The sequence below is a fragment of the Phyllopteryx taeniolatus genome, unplaced genomic scaffold (genome assembly GCF_024500385.1).
Source record: "Phyllopteryx taeniolatus isolate TA_2022b unplaced genomic scaffold, UOR_Ptae_1.2 contig_26, whole genome shotgun sequence".
In the NCBI taxonomy this organism is placed as follows: Eukaryota; Metazoa; Chordata; class Actinopteri; order Syngnathiformes; family Syngnathidae; genus Phyllopteryx; species Phyllopteryx taeniolatus.
This window is the reverse complement of record NW_026903184.1, coordinates 564470-575746: the sequence shown is the minus strand read 5'-3', so window position 1 is coordinate 575746 and position 11277 is coordinate 564470. Positions and strand designations below refer to the sequence as shown.

The window sequence follows — 11277 nt, the reverse complement described above, 5'->3', positions numbered from 1 at the left end:
TTAGAAAAAGATTTGCCAAAACACCCCTTTGTGCTAAGTTGAAGCTAGCTTCCTATTATTTTTCTTCTCTAGAGCCTTGTTGAGTTTCTCGTTTTGTTTTGTTTGTTTGATTTTTACTGACAACTGTACATAGTTAACGTTGATCCTTAGTATTAGCTTCTCCCGTGGCCCGAATTACTGTTCTCACCGCCATCCCAACATACGGTGGGTACGGAAAGTATTCAGACACCGTTAAATTTTTCACTCTTCGTTATATTGCAGCCATTTGCTAAAATCATTGAAGTTCATTTTTTCCCTCATTAATGTACACACAGCACCCAATATTGACAGAAAAAAACGGTATTGTTAACATTTTTGCATATTTATGAAAGAAGAAAAACTGAAATATAGTTTTTCACACCTGGATTTGGGGATCATCTGCCATTCCTCCTTGCAGATCCTCTCCAATTCTGTCAGGTTGAATGGTGAACGTTGGTGGACAGCCATTTTCAGGTCTCTCCAGAGATGCTCAATTGGGTTTAAGTCAGGGCTCTGGCTACGCCATTCAAGAACAGTCACAGAGTTGTTCCGAAGCCACTCCGTCGTTATTTTAGCTGTGTGCTTAGGGTCATTGTCTTGTTGGAAGGTGAACCTTCGGCCCTGTCTGAGGTCCTGAGCACTCTGGAGAAGGTTTTCGTCCAGGATATCCCTGTAGTTGGCCGCACTCATCTTTCCTTCGATTGCAACCAGTCGGTAGGATAAGGGTTTTCTTAAATAAATCTGCAAAAATTTCAACAATTCAGTTTCTTTCTGTCAATATGGGGTGCTGTATGTACATTGAGGGAAAAAACTAACTTAAATGATTTTAGCAAATGGCTGCAATATAACAGAGTGAAAAATGTCAGGGGATCTGAATACTTTCCGTTACCCACTGTGTGTCTCTGTCTCTCTCTCGCTCTCTCTTCTTCTTCTTCTTTTCCTTTCGGCTTGTCCTGTTAGGGGTCGCCACAGCGCGTCATCCTTTTCCATGTAAGCCTATCTCCTGCATCCTCCTCTCGAACACCAACTGCCATCATGTCTTCCCTCACGACATCCATCAACCTTCTCTTTGGTCTTCCTCTAGCTCTCTTGCCTGGCAGCTCCATCCTCATCATCCTTCTACCAATATACTCACTCTCTCTCCTCTGGACGTGTCCAGACCATTGAAGTCTGCTCTCTTTAACTTTGTCTCCAAAACATCGAACCTTGGCTGTCCCTCTGATGAGCTCATTTCTAATTGTATCCAACCTGGTCACTCCAAGAGCGAACCTCAACATCTTCATTTCCGCCACCTCCAGCTCTGCTTCCTGTTGTCTCTTCAGTGCCACTGTCTCTAATCCATACATCCTGGGTGGCCTCACCACTGTTTTATAAACTTTGCCCTTAATCCTAGCAGAGACTCTTCTTTCACATAACACACCTGACACCTTCCTCCACCCGTTCCAACCTGCTTGGACCCGTTTCTTCACTTCCTGACCACACTCACCATTGCTCTGGACGGTTGACCCCAAGTATTTAAAGTCCTCTACCCTTGCTATCTCTTCTCCCTGTAGCCTCATTCTTCCCCCACCACCCCTCTCATTCATGCACATATATTCTGTTTTACTTCGGCTAATCTTCATTCCTCTTCTTTCCAGTGCATGCCTCCATCTTTCTAACTGTTCCTCCAGCTGCTCCCTGCTTTCACTGCAGATCACGTCATCTGCAAACATCATGGTCCACGGGGATTCCAGTCTAAACTCATCTGTCAGCCTATCCATCACCACTGCAAAAAGGAAGGGGCTCAGGGCTGATCCGTGATGCAGTCCCACGTCCACCTTAAATTCTTCTGTCACACCGACAGCACACCTCACCGCTGTTCTGCTGCCCTCGTACATGTCCTGTATTATTCTAACATACTTCTCTGCCACTCCAGACTTCCGCATGCAGTACCACAGTTCCTCTCTGGGTACTCTGTCATAGGCTTTCTCTAGATCTACAAAGACACAATGTAGCTCCTTCTGACCTTCTCTGTACTTTTCCATCAACATCCTCAAGGCAAATAATGCATCTGTGGTCCTCTTTCTAGGCATGAAACCATACTGTTGCTCGCAAATACTCACTTCTGTCCTGAGTCTAGCCTCCACGACTCTTTCCCATAACTTCATTGTGTGGCTCATCAACTTTATTCCTCTATAGTGTCCACAGCTCTGCACATCACCTTTGTTCTTAAAAATGGGCACCAGTACACTTTTCCTCCATTCCTCAGGCATCTTCTCACGCACTAGAATTCTATTGAACAAGCTGGTCAAAAACTCCACAGCCACCTCTCCTAGATGCTTCCATACCTCCACAGGAATGTCATCAGGACCAACTGCCTTTCCATTTTTCATTCTCTTTAATGCCTTTCTAACTTCCCCCTTACTAATCATTGCCACTTCCTGGTCCACCACACTTGCCTCTTCTACTCTCCCTTCTCTATCATTTTCCTCATTCATCAACTCCTCGAAGTATTCTTTCCATCTACCTAGCACACTGCTGGCACCAGTCAACATATTTCCATCTCTATCCTTAATCACCCTAACCTGCTGCACATCCTTCCCATCTCTATCCCTCTGTCTGGCCAGTCTGTATAGATCCTTTTCTCCTTCTTTAGTGTCCAACCTGCCATACATGTCATCATATGCCTCTTGTTTTGTCTTTGCCACCTCTACCTTTGCCCTGTGTTGCATCTCAATGTATTCCTTTCGCCTCTCCTTGGTCCTCTCAGTGTCCCACTTCTTCTTAGCTAACCTTTTTCCTTGTATGATTTCCTGTTCTGTGAGGTTCCACCACCAAGTCTCCTTCTCTCCTTTCCTGCCAGAAGATACACCAAGTACTCTCCTGCCTGCTTCTCTGATCACCTTGGCTGCAGTGGTCCTGTCTCAGCTTCCACCACATGGTTCTCTTCTCTGCCTTTGTCTTCCTAATTTTCCTCCCCACCACCAGAGTCATCTTACACACCACCATCCTATGCTGTCTAGCCACACTCTCCCCTACCACTACCTTACAGTTGGTAACCTCCTTCAGATTACATCGTCTGCACAAGATGTAATCCACCTGTGTGCTTCTACCTCCGCTCTTGTAGGCCACCCTATGTTCGTGCCTCTTCTGGAAAAAAGTGTTCACTACAGCCATTTGCATCCTTGTTGCAAAGTTTACCACCATCTGTCCCTCCAAGTTCCTTCCCTGGATGCCGTACTTACCCATCACTTCTTCATCACCCCTATTACCTTCACCAACATGTCCATTACAATCATTACAATCTCTCTCTCTCTCTCTCTCTCTCTCTCTCTCTCTCTCTCTCTCTCTCTCTCTCTCTCTCTCTCTCTCTCTCTCTCTCTCTCTCTCTCTCTCTCTCTCTCTCTATATATATATATATCGCTCCACACACACACCTCCAATGACATCTATAGTCACATACGGGTACACCTTGAGTAAGAAGTTGTCATAGAAGAAGAAGAAGAATTATCACCATTTATTGTCATGAACATGCATGCATGCACACAAAATTTGTTCTCTGCATTTAACCCATCACAGTGAACACATACACATGTTAGTGGAACACACTGGAGCAGGGGGCAGCTGAAGCGCCCGAGGAGCATTTCGGGGTGTCAGTGTCTTGCTCAAGGACACCACAGCCGTGAGTCCGGGGGATGTTGGCGGATGGTGCAGTCGGGGTCTTGAATCTAGGTCCCCCACGGTGGCAGGCGAGGATCTTAACCATTGGGCCACGGCTGCCCCCACTTATTTCATCTATGTCGCAAACCTTCCAGAATAGAGAGATTAATTCGAGGTTTTCGTCACTTTATACTTAAACAAAAGGGTGGAATATTATGTTGTACTTTGGTAACTGCATTGTTGTATGTACCTCCCAACCTGTGCCACATTCCAAGGAGACGTCGCCTCGACCCACCATCGAGCTATATCAAGCCGACGAAGGGGAGATATGTCGTGAATACGCCCTGACGGAACAAGGTGCCAGCATTAACCCCCACAACTGTTAAACTCTGCGTTCCTCCCTGCTGTCCTGCTGATCCAGATGCTCTTTGGAAGCCTGGTTTATGTCACCCGGACCTGAAACTAATTAACTGCGCTCTCAGAAATCTCGGTTTCCACTCATCAAAGTCCCTTTTGGTGTGCAGAACTAAGATGCCGACTGAAAGTTTGGCAAACTCACTGTTCAAAGCAACTCAAAATAAAGTTCGAAGAACCATTTTGCTCCTTTGCAATGCATGCAAGGCGCTGCCAAGCGCTCGATCTGTGACGGAACACAAGCAACACCCGCCGGCGGTGAAGAGTTACTGCAAGCCGCAAGCTGTGCCGCAGATTTCACCGAATTTAAATGTCTGTGTCGTGATTTTACGAACTTTGCATGAATGCTCCCAGTATAAATCATGACACCAATGTCACTGACTGTTTTTTCACTGACTTTAAATGTCTGATGTCAAAACTGTTTATCAACTGAATCAGATGAGACGTTTTACCTCACAATACAAATGTCACATCCCAAATATGAATTGCTATTAGCCACCACATAAAATTAGAACACTCATTGCATAGATTAACCAGGGTGTTTGCATGACAATGCAAAAACTGGGAACCGATTCCTTTATCTTCGATCCAGTAATTAATCTCTTATTTCCACTGGTTTTTAAAACCCCAAATAATCCTAGGATGAAAATTAATACTATGACACGCGGTCTGTCTTCCTTTTGGCCCCTGGGCCTATCCCTCTCTCCTGTGCATAAAAGGCTAGAGCGCCTTTGTTCTGTGCCTCTTGTTTTGTCCAGCTTGCCGAAGACACTGGCGCACAGCCAGGGAGCCCCACCTCTCACCACGAGGTGGCGGAGAAGCACTCAACATTCCTCGCCGCGCTGACAAGCGCGGAGGGCAAGAAGCACTCTCCCCGTGCCCCGAAACTACATTTTTGCCTTTTTTTTTCTTCCTTCCTTTTATGTCAAATCCACCTTTTCTACACTTGAGTACAGCATGTGGTTTCTGGAGTACAAATTGATGCATAATTGGATTATGATAAGACCCAGAGAAGTTCGCAACTCTCTCATTGTCACTGCACATGCTCATTCCACCCTCACATCACGAGTTCAGTCATTCACCCTACATTTTGTTCTTTACGTACATTTGCTTGTAATCTTTGTAGCTCAGTCCCTCTGCAGTGTTTCGCTGTAGTTTCCCCCCCTTAGATATAATTACATTTCCTATAAAAGTCCACTTCCTGTGTCATTTTTGTGTGTTTGGGTGAAACAATAAACCGCTATAATGTAGAACTCTTCTTTCGTCCATGTAGCACACCTTCCAGAATGGAGAGATTGATTAGAGGTTATCGTCACTTTTACTAAAGTTTCTGAATATAAAAAGAGATGTGGTACCTCTTTACGAGAGAAAAATAGTTTGATTGTAACGTTAAACGTAAAACCGAGCCTGCGTCGCTTCCGGTGTAATTCTTTTCCTCAATTAATGACGTTTTTATCCAAAACCAATATACGCTAAAATATATAATATAGAAGTTGTTATCTTAAATACACTTTTTATAATCACACTAAACTTTCCCATCATACAAAGGTATGATTCTGATCATTTATTATTATTCAAAGAAAGGTTCACAGGTCATGATACAATTCTATGTTCAATTGTGGGTTGAAAACTAAATGAACTACTTTTCTTATATTAACAGTTGCTAGTTGAGTCTCATGGGATAAATTAAACTGATGGGGAATGTCGACAGTACTCAACCAGTAAGGTCACATTCCCCGTTATGTTCAAAGTCCTCGCACAATGTTTTCAGGCATCGCCTGGGAGAGGATGAGATGCCATGTATGTTTTAAGTTTAGGCGTTACCTGACCAAGAAAGCACTGAGGAAACAAATTAGCCTAACTGACTACTTATTAGACTGCTTGTAATCTTTTTTTTATGAAAAAAAGAGACTATTTCAGGTTCACTGAGATTGGCTGGCAACCAGTTCAGGGTGTACCCCGCCTCCTGCCCGATGATAGCTGGGATTGGCTCCAGCACTCCCGCGACCCTTGTGAGGATAAGCGGCTCAGAAAATGGATGTATACTTCAGGTTCAACATTACCATAACAGCATGAGAGTTCAGCTAACATATTAAGCTATTTTTATGGACAAAATTATGACAAAAAATTTATTTCAATAAATTGGCTTACCGTGTGGGAAATGGTCCTCAAGAAGTTAAATTATGTAAATGCCCGTGTGCGTACTGCTGGCAGCATTCTGCTTTAAAGATTTCAATTCTTCTTGATGGTTACAGTAGACTGGTGTTTGGCAAGCCAGCATTTAGGCGCATGTGTGTATATGAGTGCGAGTGTGGTTGCCTGTGTCTATATGTGTGCCCTGTGACTGACTGGCGACCAGTCAGGTTGTACTCTGAATTTCACCCCAAATCAGCTGGGATAGGCTCCAGCACCCGCGTCCCTGAACAGGATAAGTGGTATTGAGAATGGATGGCTGGATGGATGATGTTCTTTCCTTTACATAAGCCCTACATTTAATTAGTTACGGAAGGCCAAGAGGGCCAAAATTAAATACATTAAATAAATAAATGTGCCATAAAATATGTAATTATTTGAGAATAAATTTTTTTCAGGCAATTTAGAGTCTTCAATTAACCTACCATGCATGTTTTTGGGATGTGGGAGAACAAGCAAACTCCACACAGACGAGGCCAGAATTGAACCTGGGTCCACAGAACTGTGAGGCAGATGTGCCAACCAGTACATCAGATTTGAATCAACATAAGTTCATTTGTTCAGTATTTATGACGACCCAACCCCCCCCCCCCCCCCAAAAAATGCTATTTTGATGGTATAATTTTGTTATTTTACCAAAATAGTTTTTTTTCTACAGCAATATGTAAATTTTACAGAGAAATGTGGTTATTTTAACATTTTTACTGTCGAATATACCTTTGGGAATGGTTAAGTAATTTACTAAATAACGTATATTTTACATTATTTACATTTTTTTTTCTTTCCTGTTTTTTTCTGTTGATTTTACAGCGTTTCATTTCGTTTATTTTTTTTACAGTGTAGGATTTGTAGTATTCACGGTGCATGCGCAATATACTGGTAGGCCAGCTCTAATACACATTTGATATGGTCTCGCAGGCCAAATATTATTACATTGTGGGCTAAATTTGGCCCCCAGGCCCGAGTTTGACATATATGGTGTCACGAGTGGGGAGTAGGTGGACCCAAGACCAGGCAGAGGCAGATGTAAGATGATGAACAGTTTATTGAGAAAAGGTTATGGAGGTGGTCTTGGAAGTGTTGGCAGGCTGCGGTGTGGACAGGCGGCTGGCTTGGTGGTAGGAATGACGAGGGTCAGGTACACAGGGGAGCACTGAGAACAACGAGACACAAGAGTTAACAAGGGAATGAGGAGTTAAGTGGCTTACTTGAGTAAGGTGGGCCGCGGTACCGCGAGGAGAGGGGAGTAGCTGGACCCAAGAGCAGGCGGAGGCAGATGTAAAATGATGAACAGATTGAGAAAAGGTTATGGAGGTGGTCCTGCATGTGTTGGCAGGTCGCGGTGTGGACAGTGGACTGTCATGAACGGAACAGAGGATAGGACCCAAAAATGCACGACTCTAAAACAAACAGACAGTTTCAAAAAGAGAGGTTTAATATACGGGCAGAGGTCGGTACACAGGCAGGCAATCCAAAAAAAGGCAACAGTATCCAAAAACATGAGGCAAAAAGGCGAGGTTGATAATCGGAACAGGGTCTAGTCTTACTGTGAGTCTGTGACGTGGAAACAAGGAATGCTGGAACGACAAGGTACAACGAACTGGCGACCAGAAAGAATGAGACAGGAGGTTAAATGCATGGGGTAATTAGGGTAAATGAGGCACAGGTAGGGAAGATGCTCTCAGGAGCAGGTGTGCACGAGACAGGGGGAAGACAACAACCAGAACACACACCCATGACAGTTGTCCCCACCTTAACGGCCCAAGACGGCCCCGGAGCCCCAGGATGCGCAATGTGGAAGTCCCGAATGAGAGAGTCATCTACGATAAACGCAGACGGCACCCATAAACGTTCCTCAGGTCCGTAGCCCTCCCAGTCCACCAGATATTGAAACCCCCTCCCCCTCTGACAACAGCCGCCGCACAGTGAAGACAGGGCCCCCATCCACGAACCTGGGATGTAGGCGGGGGCCTGGAAGGCTGGACCAGAGGGCACTCCCGGGCGGGCTTGAGCAGGCTGACGTGAAAAGCAGGGTGGACCCGCATCGACCTTGGGAGCCTAAGCTTCACGGTGACAGGGTTGATGATTAATGTGATGGGGAAGGGCCCAACGAACCTGGGAGCGAGCTTCCTGGGCTCCACCCGGAGTGGAATATGCTTTGCGGAGAGCCAAACTCGCTGACCCACCTTGTAGTCCTCCGACGGTCAGCAGCGGTTTTGTAGGACCGTCCGTGGCGCAGCAGCATCTGGCGGGCTCGCTCCCAGGTCCTCCTGCAGCGTCTCACCAAGGCCAATGCCGCTGGAACTGCGGACTCTGGTGCTATGGCAGGAAATAGAGATGGTTGATAACCACGCACAACGTGAAAAGGCGATTGACCAGTGGATGCAGAGGAGAGGGAATTGTGAGAGAATTCGACCCAAACCAGTTTCTGAGACCAGGATCGTGGCTCCTGTCAACCGAGACATTGCAGCCCAGTCTCCAGGTCCTGGTTCAGGCTCTTGGTTTGTCCGTTGGTTTCGGGGTGGAACCCAGATGACAGACTGACGGTAGCACCTATGAGATTGCAAAACTCCTTCCAAAATTGTGAAATGAATTGGGGACCCCTATCAGATACCACATTCTTGAGGAAACCATGGAACTTGAATTTCAGGAGTGCAATGAAGTCTGCCATCTTAACCTGTCCACGACTGTGAGAATGGTGTATTTCCTTTCGAGGCCGGTAATCCCGTCACAAAGTCTACGGAGATGTCTGACCAAGGACGTTGTGGTATTGGAAGGGGTCGTAACTCCCCAGAAGGATGTTTACGAGAGGACTTGTTAGCAGCACATACCTGGCAAGCATTGACATAATTGGTAACATCCCTTCTAACAATGGGCCGCCAAAAGCGTTGTTCGATCACAGATTGAGTCTTGGCAATTCCTGGGTGACATACTGTCCGGTTAGTGTGAGCCCAGTGGATGACTCTTCCCCTTCAGGTCGGAACCACATAAAGCCTGTTTTCAGGACAATTTTCAGGGCTAAGAGTGTTCTTCAGAGCCTCTTTTACTGCAGTCTCAATGTCCCAAACAAAAGCAGAAACGAAACATGACTTGGGCAAAATGGTATTAGGGTCGGACTAAGAATTCTCTGCGCAGAAAATGCGCGATAAAGCATCTGGCTTACCATTTTTAGAACCAGGTCGGTAGGATAACGTGAAATTGAATCTAGTGAAAAACAGAGCCCATCTATCCTGCCTCGCATTTAATCTCTTAGCAGATTTAAGATATTCCAGGTTCTTGTGATCTGTCATACTAAAAACGGAGTATGTGCCCCCTCCAGTGCCACCACTCCATCAAAGCCACCTTGACTGTCAGCAGTTCACGGTCACCAATGTCATAATTTCTCTCGGCTGGGGTCAGTTTTTTGGACAGATAAGCACAAGAATGTAATTTACCATCCTTGAGACATTTCTGGGCGAGCACTGCTCCTATACCGGCATCATACTTCTACCACAAACTGCTTTGTGAGATCTGGCAAAGTGAGGATGGGAGCGGAGGTAAAGCTCGATTTAAGTTTCTGAAAAGCTGCCTGACAAAGCGGGTTCATATGAAAGGTCTGTGTGGTGAGGTAAGATCATGCAAAGACGAGGCTATAGAACTGAAATTTCTAATGAACTTTCTGTAGAAATTAGCGAACCCTAAGAACATTTGTACGTATTTGCGTGACGTGGGAGTGGGCCAATTAGTCACGGCATCAACTTTGCAAGGGTCCATTTTGATTTCACCTGGAACCAGCACGAACCCCAGAAAAGAAAGGGACGCCTTGTGGAACTCACATTTCTCAGCCTTGACATATAGTTCATTCTGCAATAACTGCTGCAACACAGAGCGGACATGAATGATGTGAGTCTCCTCATCCGGGGAGAATATCAAAATATCGTCCAAATATACAAAAACGTACACATTCAACATGTCACGCAGGACATCATTGACAAAGTTCTGGAACATAGCTGGAGCGTTAGTTCGTCCAAAAGGCATCACCAAATACTCGTAATGTCCCGTTGGTGTGTTGAATGCTGTTTTCCATTTATCCCCCTCCCTTATCCTGACTCGATGATATGCATTTCTTGTCTAGTTTGGTGAAAACCTTGGCTCCCTCCAGGAACTCAAAAGGCGGTGGACATGAGAGGAAGAGGGTACCTGTTTTTCACAGTAATGTCGTTGAGACCCCGGTAATCGATACAGGGTCGCAGAGTCTTGTCCTTCTTGTCCACAAATAAAAATCCGGCTCCCGTAGGGGATGAAGATGGGTGAATAATCCCGGCTGCCAGTGATTCAACCACATACTCCTTCATAGCCTTGTGTTCCGGCCGTGAAAGAGAGAACAACCTCCCTCGTGGAGGTGTGGTTCCAGGCAGCAAATCAACTGCACAGTCACACGGTCTGTGGTGCGGAAGGGATTTGGCCTTGGACTTTAGATCTTTAATGTCGTGGTAACAGGTGTGCAATTGAGATAAATCAGGATCCCCAGATGGGCTCTGTGGCTTGTCATTTGAAACATAGCCCTGAACCTCACATGGAGGCTTGAAACAGTTCTGGGCGCAATTTCTGCCCCATGACATAACCTGCCCAGAGGACCAGTCAATGTGGGGGTTATGTAATTTCAACCATGGGTTCCCTAAAATAAGGTCATGATTCATGGCGTCAAAAACATGAAAACTAATGCGTTCCGAGTGAGAATCAGGAAATGTCAATGTGAGTGTTTGGGTGCAGTGAGCGATCTTGCCCATAAAACTGCCGTCTGCAGCATAGGTGCTGCCGTGGCATTTTATTTGAAAGGTTCTAAGGTACATCCGTCTAACGAGGAGGGAGTTGAGAAAGTTTGCGTCAGAACCAGAGTCAATTAATACAGGCGTATGAATTTCTTGATCAGGAGAGCATAGTGTCACTTTAGGAAGAATCCGGGTAGGGTCTTCCTTCATGAAATTTAGACTCACCGCTCCCGTGCCCTTGCTACCTGCACCGGCAACCTCG

General features: G+C 45.6%; 1 long non-coding RNA gene across 1 annotated transcript; it reads right to left on the bottom strand.

Annotated features, from left to right (window-relative positions):
• Positions 1–7311: 7311 nt before the first annotated feature.
• Positions 7312–10756, bottom strand: LOC133473495 (uncharacterized). Its single transcript, XR_009787108.1, has 3 exons — positions 8217–10756; positions 7496–7664; positions 7312–7417 (listed from the first exon to the last, which is right to left on the bottom strand). It is a non-coding gene; the product is annotated as an uncharacterized LOC133473495 (long non-coding RNA).
• Positions 10757–11277: the final 521 nt, after the last annotated feature.